The sequence below is a fragment of the Schistocerca serialis genome, chromosome 10 (assembly GCF_023864345.2).
Source record: "Schistocerca serialis cubense isolate TAMUIC-IGC-003099 chromosome 10, iqSchSeri2.2, whole genome shotgun sequence".
NCBI classification, from domain to species: Eukaryota; Metazoa; Arthropoda; class Insecta; order Orthoptera; family Acrididae; genus Schistocerca; species Schistocerca serialis.
In genome coordinates this window covers 72,792,690-72,806,555 of record NC_064647.1, presented here as the reverse complement: position 1 = coordinate 72,806,555, position 13,866 = coordinate 72,792,690, and the positions used below count along the sequence as shown (strand labels likewise).

General features: G+C 50.5%; 18 non-coding genes across 18 annotated transcripts; all 18 read left to right on the top strand.

Annotated features, from left to right (window-relative positions):
* The first annotated feature begins 457 nt into the window (after positions 1 to 457).
* On the top strand, positions 458 to 530 carry Trnaa-ugc (transfer RNA alanine (anticodon UGC)). Its single transcript has one exon. It is a non-coding gene; the product is annotated as a tRNA-Ala (tRNA).
* A 415-nt stretch (positions 531 to 945) lies between these two features.
* Positions 946 to 1,018, top strand: Trnaa-agc (transfer RNA alanine (anticodon AGC)). Its single transcript has one exon. It is a non-coding gene; the product is annotated as a tRNA-Ala (tRNA).
* Positions 1,019 to 2,031: 1,013 nt separating this feature from the next.
* On the top strand, positions 2,032 to 2,104 carry Trnaa-ugc (transfer RNA alanine (anticodon UGC)). Its single transcript has one exon. It is a non-coding gene; the product is annotated as a tRNA-Ala (tRNA).
* Positions 2,105 to 2,520: 416 nt separating this feature from the next.
* Trnaa-agc (transfer RNA alanine (anticodon AGC)) lies at positions 2,521 to 2,593 on the top strand. The gene has a single exon. It is a non-coding gene; the product is annotated as a tRNA-Ala (tRNA).
* Positions 2,594 to 3,606: 1,013 nt separating this feature from the next.
* Positions 3,607 to 3,679, top strand: Trnaa-ugc (transfer RNA alanine (anticodon UGC)). Its single transcript has one exon. It is a non-coding gene; the product is annotated as a tRNA-Ala (tRNA).
* Positions 3,680 to 4,095: 416 nt separating this feature from the next.
* Positions 4,096 to 4,168, top strand: Trnaa-agc (transfer RNA alanine (anticodon AGC)). The gene has a single exon. It is a non-coding gene; the product is annotated as a tRNA-Ala (tRNA).
* Positions 4,169 to 5,181: 1,013 nt separating this feature from the next.
* Trnaa-ugc (transfer RNA alanine (anticodon UGC)) lies at positions 5,182 to 5,254 on the top strand. Its single transcript has one exon. It is a non-coding gene; the product is annotated as a tRNA-Ala (tRNA).
* Positions 5,255 to 5,670: 416 nt separating this feature from the next.
* Trnaa-agc (transfer RNA alanine (anticodon AGC)) lies at positions 5,671 to 5,743 on the top strand. The gene has a single exon. It is a non-coding gene; the product is annotated as a tRNA-Ala (tRNA).
* A 1,013-nt stretch (positions 5,744 to 6,756) lies between these two features.
* Trnaa-ugc (transfer RNA alanine (anticodon UGC)) lies at positions 6,757 to 6,829 on the top strand. Its single transcript has one exon. It is a non-coding gene; the product is annotated as a tRNA-Ala (tRNA).
* A 416-nt stretch (positions 6,830 to 7,245) lies between these two features.
* Positions 7,246 to 7,318, top strand: Trnaa-agc (transfer RNA alanine (anticodon AGC)). The gene has a single exon. It is a non-coding gene; the product is annotated as a tRNA-Ala (tRNA).
* Positions 7,319 to 8,331: 1,013 nt separating this feature from the next.
* Trnaa-ugc (transfer RNA alanine (anticodon UGC)) lies at positions 8,332 to 8,404 on the top strand. Its single transcript has one exon. It is a non-coding gene; the product is annotated as a tRNA-Ala (tRNA).
* Positions 8,405 to 8,820: 416 nt separating this feature from the next.
* Trnaa-agc (transfer RNA alanine (anticodon AGC)) lies at positions 8,821 to 8,893 on the top strand. The gene has a single exon. It is a non-coding gene; the product is annotated as a tRNA-Ala (tRNA).
* A 1,013-nt stretch (positions 8,894 to 9,906) lies between these two features.
* On the top strand, positions 9,907 to 9,979 carry Trnaa-ugc (transfer RNA alanine (anticodon UGC)). The gene has a single exon. It is a non-coding gene; the product is annotated as a tRNA-Ala (tRNA).
* A 416-nt stretch (positions 9,980 to 10,395) lies between these two features.
* Trnaa-agc (transfer RNA alanine (anticodon AGC)) lies at positions 10,396 to 10,468 on the top strand. Its single transcript has one exon. It is a non-coding gene; the product is annotated as a tRNA-Ala (tRNA).
* Positions 10,469 to 11,481: 1,013 nt separating this feature from the next.
* On the top strand, positions 11,482 to 11,554 carry Trnaa-ugc (transfer RNA alanine (anticodon UGC)). The gene has a single exon. It is a non-coding gene; the product is annotated as a tRNA-Ala (tRNA).
* A 416-nt stretch (positions 11,555 to 11,970) lies between these two features.
* Positions 11,971 to 12,043, top strand: Trnaa-agc (transfer RNA alanine (anticodon AGC)). The gene has a single exon. It is a non-coding gene; the product is annotated as a tRNA-Ala (tRNA).
* A 1,013-nt stretch (positions 12,044 to 13,056) lies between these two features.
* Trnaa-ugc (transfer RNA alanine (anticodon UGC)) lies at positions 13,057 to 13,129 on the top strand. Its single transcript has one exon. It is a non-coding gene; the product is annotated as a tRNA-Ala (tRNA).
* Positions 13,130 to 13,545: 416 nt separating this feature from the next.
* Positions 13,546 to 13,618, top strand: Trnaa-agc (transfer RNA alanine (anticodon AGC)). The gene has a single exon. It is a non-coding gene; the product is annotated as a tRNA-Ala (tRNA).
* Positions 13,619 to 13,866: the final 248 nt, after the last annotated feature.

Genomic DNA, 13,866 nt, shown 5'->3' with positions numbered 1-13,866 from the left:
AGTCGGAAAAGCCGTCTGCATGGGAGAGTGCCATGTTTGGGGAGCGTTTCGTAGTTTGCGCAGTGCAATGGAGACGCGGAAACTTGTTGTGGCCCAGTCTTTTGCAGTTGGACGACAAGAGTGGTACACAGTAGTAAAGTGGGAGGCAGTGAGTTGGCATGAACAGTCGAGTGCACAATGGGGCTTCAGATGTGCTTGTTACCTCAGGTGCTGTGTGATTGTCGACATGGAGTGAAAACGGAGCAACTTGTGACTGCCCCTTCAATTTAAGACGTTAAAAACGGACGGAATTTGCAGTCGTAATACCAGAGCATCGAAACTACTTGGAACTCTTGTGTATATGAACGTGTCCGCGCCTTTATACTCTGGTCCCTTCACCCCTGCAAACCAACCAACCATCGTGTCCGTGCACATAAGAGTAGTAAAGAATGGGGAACAGCGCAGGTTGGTTGTGCTTGGGGGCGTAGCTCAGTTGGTAGAGCGTTCGCTTTGCATGTGAAAGGTCCCGGGTTCAAGCCCCGGCGCCTACATGTTTTGTGGTCAGTGCGTGGTAAGTGTTGGTCGCGGCGAGCCTAAGGGCACGCAAGATGTTGCAAAGCCAGCGTCACAGACTCGTATACTGACGTAAGGAGAGCAAGACGTAAATGTGAGGACCGGCTGTTGTCGAGGTGTCATCGAGTGCAAATCTGCCTTAGGTAAAACGGCCTAACCTCAATGAAGTCTAGAGAGTGAACAACACTTTCGTCTACCTCAGAGCGTTGGCCGAACGCTATTTTCGACGTCGTGCGTGCCACTTTGATTTTGGCCAACTACGATTCGAGACAGAATGCAGGAAACCTGAAAGACACCCTCACAGACACATTGAGAGTAGTGTTTGTCGGCGGAATAATTGGAGTGCAAAGGTCTTGTCTATGATATGGCTGTATGTAGCGCAGTTCGTCAGCTGGGGGCGTAGCTCAGATGGTAGAGCGCTCGCTTAGCATGCGAGAGGTACTGGGATCGATACCAAGCGCCTCCAGAATTTTTAACACACCAACATGCGCACACTGCCATGCAAGTGGAATAATTCACAGTCAGAAAATGTGTCAAGGCAGATACGAGCAAACGATTAGCAGCCACAATTGGCAAGCGTGCTGTAATGCGCAGGAAGTACCCTCCTCCCACCACTACACTTAATTTAGAAACAGTACAAGTGTTCCCATAAGATTCTCAAACCTATGTCGGAAAGATCAGCCTTGCGCCGAATTCACAAAAATCCCACTGCACATTCCAATTATTTACATGCAGTCGGCTGCTACTGGTGTTGCTAGTTGTGACTGCTGATGACAGATGCCGTAGCAATCAATTCATGGAGTGAGTTGTACGTTTTGCGATACTCTGTCTCTGACAAGCAAGCAGAGGCGACATAGGCGCGAATACGGGAAGCTTGCAGCCCCTCGCTGCCTGCAGACACCGAGCAGCCACACTAGGTGGGCGGCCTAAGACGTAGGCGAAATGTGCTCACTCGCTTGGGCGCGACGTCAAGCTCTAAATAAGGGTGTCACTAGCGTGAGCGTTGCGTGTTCGTCGTGTAAAGTCGGAAAAGTCGTCTGCATGGGAGAGTGCCATGTTTGGGGAGCGTTTCGTAGTTTGCGCAGTGCAGTGGAGACGCGGAAACTTGTTGTGGCCCAGTCTTTTGCAGTTGGACGACAAGAGTGGTACACAGTAGTAAAGTGCGAGGCAGTGAGTTGGCATGAACAGTCGAGTGCACAATGGGGCTTCAGATGTGCTTGTTACCTCAGGTGCTGTGTGATTGTCGACATGGAGTGAAAACGGAGCAACTTGTGACTGCCCCTTCAATTTAAGACGTTAAAAACGGACGGAATTTGCAGTCGTAATACCAGAGCATCGAAACTACTTGGAACTCTTGTGTATATGAACGTGTCCGCGCCTTTGTACTCTGGTCCCTTCACCCCTGCAAACCAACCAACCATCGTGTCCGTGCACATAAGAGTAGTAAAGAATGGGGAACAGCGCAGCTTGGTTGTGCTTGGGGGCGTAGCTCAGTTGGTAGAGCGTTCGCTTTGCATGTGAAAGGTCCCGGGTTCAAGCCCCGGCGCCTCCATGTTTTGTGGTCAGTGCGTGGTAAGTGTTGGTCGCGGCGAGCCTAAGGGCACGCAAGATGTTGCAAAGCCAGCGTCACAGACTCGTATACTGACGTAAGGAGAGCAAGACGTAAATGTGAGGACCGGCTGTTGTCGAGGTGTCATCGAGTGCAAATCTGCCTTAGGTAAAACGGCCTAACCTCAATGAAGTCTAGAGAGTGAACAACACTTTCGTCTACCTCAGAGCGTTGGCCGAACGCTATTTTCGACGTCGTGCGTGCCACTTTGATTTTGGCCAACTACGATTCGAGACAGAATGCAGGAAACCTGAAAGACACCCTCACAGACACATTGAGAGTAGTGTTTGTCGGCGGAATAATTGGAGTGCAAAGGTCTGTGTCATTGATATGGCTGTATGTAGCGCAGTTCGTCAGCTGGGGGCGTAGCTCAGATGGTAGAGCGCTCGCTTAGCATGCGAGAGGTACTGGGATCGATACCCAGCGCCTCCAGAATTTTTAACACACCAACATGCGCACACTGCCATGCAAGTGGAATAATTCACAGTCAGAAAATGTGTCAAGGCAGATACGAGCAAACGATTAGCAGCCACAATTGGCAAGCGTGCTGTAATGCACAGGAAGTACCCTCCTCCCACCACTACACTTAATTTAGAAACAGTACAAGTGTTCCCATACGATTCTCAAACCTATGTCGGAAAGATCAGCCTTGCGCCGAATTCACAAAAATCCCACTGCACATTCCAATTATTTACATGCAGTCGGCTGCTACTGGTGTTGCTAGTTGTGACTGCTGATGACAGATGCCGTAGCAATCAATTCATGGAGTGAGTTGTACGTTTTGCGATACTCTGTCTCTGACAAGCAAGCAGAGGCGACATAGGCGCGAATACGGGAAGCTTGCAGCCCCTCGCTGCCTGCAGACACCGAGCAGCCACACTAGGTGGGCGGCCTAAGACGTAGGCGAAATGTGCTCACTCGCTTGGGCGCGACGTCAAGCTCTAAATAAGGGTGTCACTAGCGTGAGCGTTGCGTGTTCGTCGTGTAAAGTCGGAAAAGTCGTCTGCATGGGAGAGTGCCATGTTTGGGGAGCGTTTCGTAGTTTGCGCAGTGCAGTGGAGACGCGGAAACTTGTTGTGGCCCAGTCTTTTGCAGTTGGACGACAAGAGTGGTACACAGTAGTAAAGTGCGAGGCAGTGAGTTGGCATGAACAGTCGAGTGCACAATGGGGCTTCAGATGTGCTTGTTACCTCAGGTGCTGTGTGATTGTCGACATGGAGTGAAAACGGAGCAACTTGTGACTGCCCCTTCAATTTAAGACGTTAAAAACGGACGGAATTTGCAGTCGTAATACCAGAGCATCGAAACTACTTGGAACTCTTGTGTATATGAACGTGTCCGCGCCTTTGTACTCTGGTCCCTTCACCCCTGCAAACCAACCAACCATCGTGTCCGTGCACATAAGAGTAGTAAAGAATGAGGAACAGCGCAGCTTCGTTGTGCTTGGGGGCGTAGCTCAGTTGGTAGAGCGTTCGCTTTGCATGTGAAAGGTCCCGGGTTCAAGCCCCGGCGCCTTCATGTTTTGTGGTCAGTGCGTGGTAAGTGTTGGTCGCGGCGAGCCTAAGGGCACGCAAGATGTTGCAAAGCCAGCGTCACAGACTCGTATACTGACGTAAGGAGAGCAAGACGTAAATGTGAGGACCGGCTGTTGTCGAGGTGTCATCGAGTGCAAATCTGCCTTAGGTAAAACGGCCTAACCTCAATGAAGTCTAGAGAGTGAACAACACTTTCGTCTACCTCAGAGCGTTGGCCGAACGCTATTTTCGACGTCGTGCGTGCCACTTTGATTTTGGCCAACTACGATTCGAGACAGAATGCAGGAAACCTGAAAGACACCCTCACAGACACATTGAGAGTAGTGTTTGTCGGCGGAATAATTGGAGTGCAAAGGTCTGTGTCTATGATATGGCTGTATGTAGCGCAGTTCGTCAGCTGGGGGCGTAGCTCAGATGGTAGAGCGCTCGCTTAGCATGCGAGAGGGTCTGGGATCGATACCCAGCGCCTCCAGAATTTTTAACACACCAACATGCGCACACTGCCATGCAAGTGGAATAATTCACAGTCAGAAAATGTGTCAAGGCAGATACGAGCAAACGATTAGCAGCCACAATTGGCAAGCGTGCTGTAATGCGCAGGAAGTACCCTCCTCCCACCACTACACTTAATTTAGAAACAGTACAAGTGTTCCCATAAGATTCTCAAACCTATGTCGGAAAGATCAGCCTTGCGCCGAATTCACAAAAATCCCACTGCACATTCCAATTATTTACATGCAGTCGGCTGCTACTGGTGTTGCTAGTTGTGACTGCTGATGACAGATGCCGTAGCAATCAATTCATGGAGTGAGTTGTACGTTTTGCGATACTCTGTCTCTGACAAGCAAGCAGAGGCGACATAGGCGCGAATACGGGAAGCTTGCAGCCCCTCGCTGCCTGCAGACACCGAGCAGCCACACTAGGTGGGCGGCCTAAGACGTAGGCGAAATGTGCTCACTCGCTTGGGCGCGACGTCAAGCTCTAAATAAGGGTGTCACTAGCGTGAGCGTTGCGTGTTCGTCGTGTAAAGTCGGAAAAGTCGTCTGCATGGGAGAGTGCCATGTTTGGGGAGCGTTTCGTAGTTTGCGCAGTGCAATGGAGACGCGGAAACTTGTTGTGGCCCAGTCTTTTGCAGTTGGACGACAAGAGTGGTACACAGTAGTAAAGTGCGAGGCAGTGAGTTGGCATGAACAGTCGAGTGCACAATGGGGCTTCAGATGTGCTTGTTACCTCAGGTGCTGTGTGATTGTCGACATGGAGTGAAAACGGAGCAACTTGTGACTGCCCCTTCAATTTAAGACGTTAAAAACGGACGGAATTTGCAGTCGTAATACCAGAGCATCGAAACTACTTGGAACTCTTGTGTATATGAACGTGTCCGCGCCTTTGTACTCTGGTCCCTTCACCCCTGCAAACCAACCAACCATCGTGTCCGTGCACATAAGAGTAGTAAAGAATGGGGAACAGCGCAGCTTGGTTGTGCTTGGGGGCGTAGCTCAGTTGGTAGAGCGTTCGCTTTGCATGTGAAAGGTCCCGGGTTCAAGCCCCGGCGCCTCCATGTTTTGTGGTCAGTGCGTGGTAAGTGTTGGTCGCGGCGAGCCTAAGGGCACGCAAGATGTTGCAAAGCCAGCGTCACAGACTCGTATACTGGCGCAAGGAGAGCAAGACGTAAATGTGAGGACCGGCTGTTGTCGAGGTGTCATCGAGTGCAAATCTGCCTTAGGTAAAACGGCCTAACCTCAATGAAGTCTAGAGAGTGAACAACACTTTCGTCTACCTCAGAGCGTTGGCCGAACGCTATTTTCGACGTCGTGCGTGCCACTTTGATTTTGGCCAACTACGATTCGAGACAGAATGCAGGAAACCTGAAAGACACCCTCACAGACACATTGAGAGTAGTGTTTGTCGGCGGAATAATTGGAGTGCAAAGGTCTGTGTCTATGATATGGCTGTATGTAGCTCAGTTCGTCAGCTGGGGGCGTAGCTCAGATGGTAGAGCGCTCGCTTAGCATGCGAGACGTACTGGGATCGATACCCAGCGCCTCCAGAATTTTTAACACACCAACATGCGCACACTGCCATGCAAGTGGAATAATTCACAGTCAGAAAATGTGTCAAGGCAGATACGAGCAAACGATTAGCAGCCACAATTGGCAAGCGTGCTGTAATGCGCAGGAAGTACCCTCCTCCCACCACTACACTTAATTTAGAAACAGTACAAGTGTTCCCATAAGATTCTCAAACCTATGTCGGAAAGATCAGCCTTGCGCCGAATTCACAAAAATCCCACTGCACATTCCAATTATTTACATGCAGTCGGCTGCTACTGGTGTTGCTAGTTGTGACTGCTGATGACAGATGCCGTAGCAATCAATTCATGGAGTGAGTTGTACGTTTTGCGATACTCTGTCTCTGACAAGCAAGCAGAGGCGACATAGGCGCGAATACGGGAAGCTTGCAGCCCCTCGCTGCCTGCAGACACCGAGCAGCCACACTAGGTGGGCGGCCTAAGACGTAGGCGAAATGTGCTCACTCGCTTGGGCGCGACGTCAAGCTCTAAATAAGGGTGTCACTAGCGTGAGCGTTGCGTGTTCGTCGTGTAAAGTCGGAAAAGTCGTCTGCATGGGAGAGTGCCATGTTTGGGGAGCGTTTCGTAGTTTGCGCAGTGCAATGGAGACGCGGAAACTTGTTGTGGCCCAGTCTTTTGCAGTTGGACGACAAGAGTGGTACACAGTAGTAAAGTGCGAGGCAGTGAGTTGGCATGAACAGTCGAGTGCACAATGGGGCTTCAGATGTGCTTGTTACCTCAGGTGCTGTGTGATTGTCGACATGGAGTGAAAACGGAGCAACTTGTGACTGCCCCTTCAATTTAAGACGTTAAAAACGGACGGAATTTGCAGTCGTAATACCAGAGCATCGAAACTACTTGGAACTCTTGTGTATATGAACGTGTCCGCGCCTTTGTACTCTGGTCCCTTCACCCCTGCAAACCAACCAACCATCGTGTCCGTGCACATAAGAGTAATTAAGAATAGGGAACAGCGCAGCTCGGTTGTGCTTGGGAGCGTAGCTCAGTTGGTAGAGCGTTCGCTTTGCATGTGAAAGGTCCCGGGTTCAAGTCCCGGCGCCTCCATGTTTTGTGGTCAGTGCGTGGTAAGTGTTGGTCGCGGCGAGCCTAAGGGCACGCAAGATGTTGCAAAGCCAGCGTCACAGACTCGTATACTGACGTAAGGAGAGCAAGACGTAAATGTGAGGACCGGCTGTTGTCGAGGTGTCATCGAGTGCAAATCTGCCTTAGGTAAAACGGCCTAACCTCAATGAAGTCTAGAGAGTGAACAACACTTTCGTCTACCTCAGAGCGTTGGCCGAACGCTATTTTCGACGTCGTGCGTGCCACTTTGATTTTGGCCAACTACGATTCGAGACAGAATGCAGGAAACCTGAAAGACACCCTCACAGACACATTGAGAGTAGTGTTTGTCGGCGGAATAATTGGAGTGCAAAGGTCTGTGTCATTGATATGGCTGTATGTAGCGCAGTTCGTCAGCTGGGGGCGTAGCTCAGATGGTAGAGCGCTCGCTTAGCATGCGAGAGGGTCTGGGATCGATACCCAGCGCCTCCAGAATTTTTAACACACCAACATGCGCACACTGCCATGCAAGTGGAATAATTCACAGTCAGAAAATGTGTCAAGGCAGATACGAGCAAACGATTAGCAGCCACAATTGGCAAGCGTGCTGTAATGCGCAGGAAGTACCCTCCTCCCACCACTACACTTAATTTAGAAACAGTACAAGTGTTCCCATAAGATTCTCAAACCTATGTCGGAAAGATCAGCCTTGCGCCGAATTCACAAAAATCCCACTGCACATTCCAATTATTTACATGCAGTCGGCTGCTACTGGTGTTGCTAGTTGTGACTGCTGATGACAGATGCCGTAGCAATCAATTCATGGAGTGAGTTGTACGTTTTGCGATACTCTGTCTCTGACAAGCAAGCAGAGGCGACATAGGCGCGAATACGGGAAGCTTGCAGCCCCTCGCTGCCTGCAGACACCGAGCAGCCACACTAGGTGGGCGGCCTAAGACGTAGGCGAAATGTGCTCACTCGCTTGGGCGCGACGTCAAGCTCTAAATAAGGGTGTCACTAGCGTGAGCGTTGCGTGTTCGTCGTGTAAAGTCGGAAAAGTCGTCTGCATGGGAGAGTGCCATGTTTGGGGAGCGTTTCGTAGTTTGCGCAGTGCAATGGAGACGCGGAAACTTGTTGTGGCCCAGTCTTTTGCAGTTGGACGACAAGAGTGGTACACAGTAGTAAAGTGCGAGGCAGTGAGTTGGCATGAACAGTCGAGTGCACAATGGGGCTTCAGATGTGCTTGTTACCTCAGGTGCTGTGTGATTGTCGACATGGAGTGAAAACGGAGCAACTTGTGACTGCCCCTTCAATTTAAGACGTTAAAAACGGACGGAATTTGCAGTCGTAATACCAGAGCATCGAAACTACTTGGAACTCTTGTGTATATGAACGTGTCCGCGCCTTTGTACTCTGGTCCCTTCACCCCTGCAAACCAACCAACCATCGTGTCCGTGCACATAAGAGTAATTAAGAATGGGGAACAGCGCAGCTTGGTTGTGCTTGGGAGCGTAGCTCAGTTGGTAGAGCGTTCGCTTTGCATGTGAAAGGTCCCGGGTTCAAGTCCCGGCGCCTCCATGTTTTGTGGTCAGTGCGTGGTAAGTGTTGGTCGCGGCGAGCCTAAGGGCACGCAAGATGTTGCAAAGCCAGCGTCACAGACTCGTATACTGACGTAAGGAGAGCAAGACGTAAATGTGAGGACCGGCTGTTGTCGAGGTGTCATCGAGTGCAAATCTGCCTTAGGTAAAACGGCCTAACCTCAATGAAGTCTAGAGAGTGAACAACACTTTCGTCTACCTCAGAGCGTTGGCCGAACGCTATTTTCGACGTCGTGCGTGCCACTTTGATTTTGGCCAACTACGATTCGAGACAGAATGCAGGAAACCTGAAAGACACCCTCACAGACACATTGAGAGTAGTGTTTGTCGGCGGAATAATTGGAGTGCAAAGGTCTGTGTCATTGATATGGCTGTATGTAGCGCAGTTCGTCAGCTGGGGGGGTAGCTCAGATGGTAGAGCGCTCGCTTAGCATGCGAGAGGTACTGGGATCGATACCCAGCGCCTCCAGAATTTTTAACACACCAACATGCGCACACTGCCATGCAAGTGGAATAATTCACAGTCAGAAAATGTGTCAAGGCAGATACGAGCAAACGATTAGCAGCCACAATTGGCAAGCGTGCTGTAATGCGCAGGAAGTACCCTCCTCCCACCACTACACTTAATTTAGAAACAGTACAAGTGTTCCCATAAGATTCTCAAACCTATGTCGGAAAGATCAGCCTTGCGCCGAATTCACAAAAATCCCACTGCACATTCCAATTATTTACATGCAGTCGGCTGCTACTGGTGTTGCTAGTTGTGACTGCTGATGACAGATGCCGTAGCAATCAATTCATGGAGTGAGTTGTACGTTTTGCGATACTCTGTCTCTGACAAGCAAGCAGAGGCGACATAGGCGCGAATACGGGAAGCTTGCAGCCCCTCGCTGCCTGCAGACACCGAGCAGCCACACTAGGTGGGCGGCCTAAGACGTAGGCGAAATGTGCTCACTCGCTTGGGCGCGACGTCAAGCTCTAAATAAGGGTGTCACTAGCGTGAGCGTTGCGTGTTCGTCGTGTAAAGTCGGAAAAGTCGTCTGCATGGGAGAGTGCCATGTTTGGGGAGCGTTTCGTAGTTTGCGCAGTGCAATGGAGACGCGGAAACTTGTTGTGGCCCAGTCTTTTGCAGTTGGACGACAAGAGTGGTACACAGTAGTAAAGTGCGAGGCAGTGAGTTGGCATGAACAGTCGAGTGCACAATGGGGCTTCAGATGTGCTTGTTACCTCAGGTGCTGTGTGATTGTCGACATGGAGTGAAAACGGAGCAACTTGTGACTGCCCCTTCAATTTAAGACGTTAAAAACGGACGGAATTTGCAGTCGTAATACCAGAGCATCGAAACTACTTGGAACTCTTGTGTATATGAACGTGTCCGCGCCTTTGTACTCTGGTCCCTTCACCCCTGCAAACCAACCAACCATCGTGTCCGTGCACATAAGAGTAATTAAGAATGGGGAACAGCGCAGCTTGGTTGTGCTTGGGAGCGTAGCTCAGTTGGTAGAGCGTTCGCTTTGCATGTGAAAGGTCCCGGGTTCAAGTCCCGGCGCCTCCATGTTTTGTGGTCAGTGCGTGGTAAGTGTTGGTCGCGGCGAGCCTAAGGGCACGCAAGATGTTGCAAAGCCAGCGTCACAGACTCGTATACTGACGTAAGGAGAGCAAGACGTAAATGTGAGGACCGGCTGTTGTCGAGGTGTCATCGAGTGCAAATCTGCCTTAGGTAAAACGGCCTAACCTCAATGAAGTCTAGAGAGTGAACAACACTTTCGTCTACCTCAGAGCGTTGGCCGAACGCTATTTTCGACGTCGTGCGTGCCACTTTGATTTTGGCCAACTACGATTCGAGACAGAATGCAGGAAACCTGAAAGACACCCTCACAGACACATTGAGAGTAGTGTTTGTCGGCGGAATAATTGGAGTGCAAAGGTCTGTGTCATTGATATGGCTGTATGTAGCGCAGTTCGTCAGCTGGGGGGGTAGCTCAGATGGTAGAGCGCTCGCTTAGCATGCGAGAGGTACTGGGATCGATACCCAGCGCCTCCAGAATTTTTAACACACCAACATGCGCACACTGCCATGCAAGTGGAATAATTCACAGTCAGAAAATGTGTCAAGGCAGATACGAGCAAACGATTAGCAGCCACAATTGGCAAGCGTGCTGTAATGCGCAGGAAGTACCCTCCTCCCACCACTACACTTAATTTAGAAACAGTACAAGTGTTCCCATAAGATTCTCAAACCTATGTCGGAAAGATCAGCCTTGCGCCGAATTCACAAAAATCCCACTGCACATTCCAATTATTTACATGCAGTCGGCTGCTACTGGTGTTGCTAGTTGTGACTGCTGATGACAGATGCCGTAGCAATCAATTCATGGAGTGAGTTGTACGTTTTGCGATACTCTGTCTCTGACAAGCAAGCAGAGGCGACATAGGCGCGAATACGGGAAGCTTGCAGCCCCTCGCTGCCTGCAGACACCGAGCAGCCACACTAGGTGGGCGGCCTAAGACGTAGGCGAAATGTGCTCACTCGCTTGGGCGCGACGTCAAGCTCTAAATAAGGGTGTCACTAGCGTGAGCGTTGCGTGTTCGTCGTGTAAAGTCGGAAAAGTCGTCTGCATGGGAGAGTGCCATGTTTGGGGAGCGTTTCGTAGTTTGCGCAGTGCAATGGAGACGCGGAAACTTGTTGTGGCCCAGTCTTTTGCAGTTGGACGACAAGAGTGGTACACAGTAGTAAAGTGCGAGGCAGTGAGTTGGCATGAACAGTCGAGTGCACAATGGGGCTTCAGATGTGCTTGTTACCTCAGGTGCTGTGTGATTGTCGACATGGAGTGAAAACGGAGCAACTTGTGACTGCCCCTTCAATTTAAGACGTTAAAAACGGACGGAATTTGCAGTCGTAATACCAGAGCATCGAAACTACTTGGAACTCTTGTGTATATGAACGTGTCCGCGCCTTTGTACTCTGGTCCCTTCACCCCTGCAAACCAACCAACCATCGTGTCCGTGCACATAAGAGTAATTAAGAATGGGGAACAGCGCAGCTTGGTTGTGCTTGGGAGCGTAGCTCAGTTGGTAGAGCGTTCGCTTTGCATGTGAAAGGTCCCGGGTTCAAGTCCCGGCGCCTCCATGTTTTGTGGTCAGTGCGTGGTAAGTGTTGGTCGCGGCGAGCCTAAGGGCACGCAAGATGTTGCAAAGCCAGCGTCACAGACTCGTATACTGACGTAAGGAGAGCAAGACGTAAATGTGAGGACCGGCTGTTGTCGAGGTGTCATCGAGTGCAAATCTGCCTTAGGTAAAACGGCCTAACCTCAATGAAGTCTAGAGAGTGAACAACACTTTCGTCTACCTCAGAGCGTTGGCCGAACGCTATTTTCGACGTCGTGCGTGCCACTTTGATTTTGGCCAACTACGATTCGAGACAGAATGCAGGAAACCTGAAAGACACCCTCACAGACACATTGAGAGTAGTGTTTGTCGGCGGAATAATTGGAGTGCAAAGGTCTGTGTCATTGATATGGCTGTATGTAGCGCAGTTCGTCAGCTGTGGGCGTAGCTCAGATGGTAGAGCGCTCGCTTAGCATGCGAGAGGTACTGGGATCGATACCCAGCGCCTCCAGAATTTTTAACACACCAACATGCGCACACTGCCATGCAAGTGGAATAATTCACAGTCAGAAAATGTGTCAAGGCAGATACGAGCAAACGATTAGCAGCCACAATTGGCAAGCGTGCTGTAATGCGCAGGAAGTACCCTCCTCCCACCACTACACTTAATTTAGAAACAGTACAAGTGTTCCCATAAGATTCTCAAACCTATGTCGGAAAGATCAGCCTTGCGCCGAATTCACAAAAATCCCACTGCACATTCCAATTATTTACATGCAGTCGGCTGCTACTGGTGTTGCTAGTTGTGACTGCTGATGACAGATGCCGTAGCAATCAATTCATGGAGTGAGTTGTACGTTTTGCGATACTCTGTCTCTGACAAGCAAGCAGAGGCGACATAGGCGCGAATACGGGAAGCTTGCAGCCCCTCGCTGCCTGCAGACACCGAGCAGCCACACTAGGTGGGCGGCCTAAGACGTAGGCGAAATGTGCTCACTCGCTTGGGCGCGACGTCAAGCTCTAAATAAGGGTGTCACTAGCGTGAGCGTTGCGTGTTCGTCGTGTAAAGTCGGAAAAGTCGTCTGCATGGGAGAGTGCCATGTTTGGGGAGCGTTTCGTAGTTTGCGCAGTGCAATGGAGACGCGGAAACTTGTTGTGGCCCAGTCTTTTGCAGTTGGACGACAAGAGTGGTACACAGTAGTAAAGTGCGAGGCAGTGAGTTGGCATGAACAGTCGAGTGCACAATGGGGCTTCAGATGTGCTTGTTACCTCAGGTGCTGTGTGATTGTCGACATGGAGTGAAAACGGAGCAACTTGTGACTGCCCCTTCAATTTAAGACGTTAAAAACGGACGGAATTTGCAGTCGTAATACCAGAGCATCGAAACTACTTGGAACTCTTGTGTATATGAACGTGTCCGCGCCTTTGTACTCTGGTCCCTTCACCCCTGCAAACCAACCAACCATCGTGTCCGTGCACATAAGAGTAGTAAAGAATGGGGAACAGCGCAGCTTGGTTGTGCGTGGGGGCGTAGCTCAGTTGGTAGAGCGTTCGCTTTGCATGTGAAAGGTCCCGGGTTCAAGTCCCGGCGCCTCCATGTTTTGTGGTCAGTGCGTGGTAAGTGTTGGTCGCGGCGAGCCTAAGGGCACGCAAGATGTTGCAAAGCCAGCGTCACAGACTCGTATACTGACGTAAGGAGAGCAAGACGTAAATGTGAGGACCGGCTGTTGTCGAGGTGTCATCGAGTGCAAATCTGCCTTAGGTAAAACGGCCTAACCTCAATGAAGTCTAGAGAGTGAACAACACTTTCGTCTACCTCAGAGCGTTGGCCGAACGCTATTTTCGACGTCGTGCGTGCCACTTTGATTTTGGCCAACTACGATTCGAGACAGAATGCAGGAAACCTGAAAGACACCCTCACAGACACATTGAGAGTAGTGTTTGTCGGCGGAATAATTGGAGTGCAAAGGTCTGTGTCATTGATATGGCTGTATGTAGCGCAGTTCGTCAGCTGTGGGCGTAGCTCAGATGGTAGAGCGCTCGCTTAGCATGCGAGAGGTACTGGGATCGATACCCAGCGCCTCCAGAATTTTTAACACACCAACATGCGCACACTGCCATGCAAGTGGAATAATTCACAGTCAGAAAATGTGTCAAGGCAGATACGAGCAAACGATTAGCAGCCACAATTGGCAAGCGTGCTGTAATGCGCAGGAAGTACCCTCCTCCCACCACTACACTTAATTTAGAAACAGTACAAGTGTTCCCATAAGATTCTCAAACCTATGTCGGAAAGATCAGCCTTGCGCCGAATTCACAAAAATCCCACTGCAC